At 43.0% G+C, this 2,924-nt stretch overlaps 1 non-coding gene across 1 annotated transcript; it reads left to right on the top strand.

Annotated features, from left to right (window-relative positions):
* Positions 1-2,458: 2,458 nt before the first annotated feature.
* Positions 2,459-2,566, top strand: LOC130952445 (small nucleolar RNA R71). Its single transcript, XR_009074624.1, has one exon. It is a non-coding gene; the product is annotated as a small nucleolar RNA R71 (small nucleolar RNA).
* The last annotated feature ends 358 nt before the right edge of the window (positions 2,567-2,924 follow it).

Below are 2,924 nucleotides of genomic sequence, written 5' to 3' on the forward strand. Positions count from 1 at the left end.
AAAGAAGACCGAGCTCAAGCAGGGATACTGGTCATACCCTGGGTCGAGCTATCCGACCCGGGATGTTCTACAGACAAAGTGACCGACCTCTTCAGGTCAGGACAACCCGACCTCTTCTCAAAGAGCTCGGCCAAGTCACAAGAAAGCCCAAACAAAGGGCCCAAATAGAGGAACACGTCCCAAATCCGAGGGCAGCCCAAGCCCATAGAGATAAAGGCGGTTCCCTTAAAGATGACCTCACTTAAAAATAAGATAAAGATAAGATAAGATAACTAACTTATCTTACCCATAGGAGGCCACATCTCACCATTATAAATACACTGGAGCACCCAGGTATAACTCATACTCTGATTCTACTCAATACCTTCTTAATACCCTTGCTAACTTAAGCATCAGAGTTCCTTGCAGGTACCCCCCACCCTCCGGGGACGAAGGATCAGCACCATCACCAAGTCCTACAAGTCAGACACGTCGGCTCCGACCAACACAGAAGATCTCGACCGAGATCGACCTACAGTTTCAGGTAACCCTCGGAACACTTCCCTTACTGGCGTTTAAATGCCAGCAAGCTTTTCCTCCAGGGTGTGCTATTTTTCTTTCTGTTTTTCATTCTGTTTTTGCTTTTTCAATTATTTTTGTGACTTCACATGATCATCAACCTATAGAAAACATAAAATAACAATAGAAAATAGATAAATATAACATTGGGTTGCCTCCCAACAAGCGCTTCTTTAATGTCAGTAGCTTGACAGTGGGCCCTCATGGAGCATCACAGATGTTCAGAGTAAAGTTAGAACCTCCCAACACCAAACTTAGAGTTTGAATGTGGGGGTTCAACACCAAACTTAGAATTTGGTTGTGGCCTCCCAACACCAAACTTAGAGTTTGACTGTGGGGGCTCTGTTTGACTCTGTTTTGAGAGAAGCTCTTCATGCTTCCTCTCTATGGTTACAGAGGGATATCCTTGAGCCTTAAACACAAAGGATTCTTCATTCACTTGAATGATCAATTCTCCTCTGTCAACATCAATCACAGCCTTTGCTGTGGCTAGGAAGGGTCTGCCAAGGATGATGGATTCATCCATGCACTTCCCATTCTCTAGGACTATGAAATCAGCAGGGATGTAATTGTCTTCAACCTTTACTAGAACATCCTCTACAAGTCCATAAGCTTGTTTTCTTGAATTGTCTGCCATCTCTTGTGAGATTCTTGCAGCTTGTACCTCAAAGATCCCTAGCTTCTCCATTACAGAGAGAGGCATGAGGTTTATGCTTGACCCTAGGTCACACAGAGCCTTCTCGAAGGTCATGGTGCCTAATGTACAAGGTATTGAGAACTTCCCAAGGTCCTGTCTCTTTTGAGGTAATATCTGCCTAGTCAAGTCATCCAGTTCTTTGGTGAGCAAAGGGAGTTCATCCTCCCAAGTCTCATTACCAAATAACTTGTCATTTAGCTTCATGATTGCTCCAAGGTACTTAGCAACTTGCTCTTCAGTGACATCTTCGTCCTCTTCAGAGGAAGAATACTCATCAGAGCTCATGAATGGCAGAAGTAAATCCAATGGAATCTCTATGGTCTCAATGTGAGCCTCAGATTCCCATGGTTCTTCATCAGGGAACTCATTGGAGGCCAGTGGACGTCCATTAAGGTCTTCCTCAGTGGCAATCACTGCCTCTTCCTCCTCTCCAAATTCGGCCATGTTGATGGCCTTACACTCTCCTTTTGGATTCTCTTCTGTATTACTTGGAAGAGTACTAGGAGGGAGTTCAGTAACTTTCTTACTCAGCTGATCCACTTGTGCCTCCAAGTTTCTGATGGAGGACCTTGTTTCAGTCATAAAACTTTGAGTGGTTTTGATTAGATCAGAGACCATGGTTGCCAAGTCAGAGTGGCTCTGCTTAGAATTCTCTGTCTGTTGCTGAGAAGATGATGGAAAAGGCTTGCTATTGCTAAACCTGTTTCTTCCACCATTATTGTTGTTGAAACCTTGTTGAGGTCTCTGTTGATCCTTCTATGAGAGATTTGGATGATTTCTCCATAAAGGATTATAGGTGTTTCCATAGGGTTCTCCCATGTAATTCACCTCTTCCATTGATGGGTTCTCAAGATCATAAGCTTCTTCTTTAGATGAAGCGTCCTTAGTACTGCCTGGTGTAGCTTGCATTCCAGACAGACTTTGAGAAATCATATTGACTTGCTGAGTCAATATTTTGTTCTGAGCCAATATGGCATTCAGAGTATCAATCTCAAGAATTCTTTTCTTCTGATTCGTCCCATTGTTCACAGGATTCCTTACAGAAGTGTACATGAATTGGTTATTTGCAACAATTTCAATGAATTCTTGAGCTTCTGCAGGCATCTTCTTTAGATGAAGAGATCCTCCAGCAGAGCTGTCTAATGACATCTTGGACAGTTCAGACAGACCATCATAGAAGATACCTATGATGCTCCATTCAGAAAGCATGTTAGAAGGACACTTTTTGATCAATTGTTTGTATCTTTCCCAAGCTTCATAGAGGGATTCACCTTCCTTCTGTCTGAAGGTTTAGACTTCCACTCTAAGCTTACTCAATTTTTGAGGTGGAAAGAACTTTGCCAAGAAGGCATTGACTAGCTTTTCCCAAGAGTTCAGGCTTTCTTTAGGTTGTGAGTCCAACCATATCCTAGCTCTGTCTCTTACAGTAAAAGGGAATAGCATAAGTCTGTAGACCTCAGGGTCAACCCATTGGTCTTGACAGTGTCACAGATTTGCAAGAATTCAGCTAAAAACTGAGGAGGATCTTCCAATGGAAGTCCATGGAACTTGCAATTCTGTTGCATTAGAGAAACTAATTAAGGCTTAAGCTCAAAGTTGTTTGTTCCAATGGCAGGGATAGAGATGCTTCTCCCATAGAAGTCGGGAGTAGGTGCAGTAAAGTCACCCA

Source organism: Arachis stenosperma, chromosome 9 (genome assembly GCF_014773155.1).
Source record: "Arachis stenosperma cultivar V10309 chromosome 9, arast.V10309.gnm1.PFL2, whole genome shotgun sequence".
NCBI classification, from domain to species: Eukaryota; Viridiplantae; Streptophyta; class Magnoliopsida; order Fabales; family Fabaceae; genus Arachis; species Arachis stenosperma.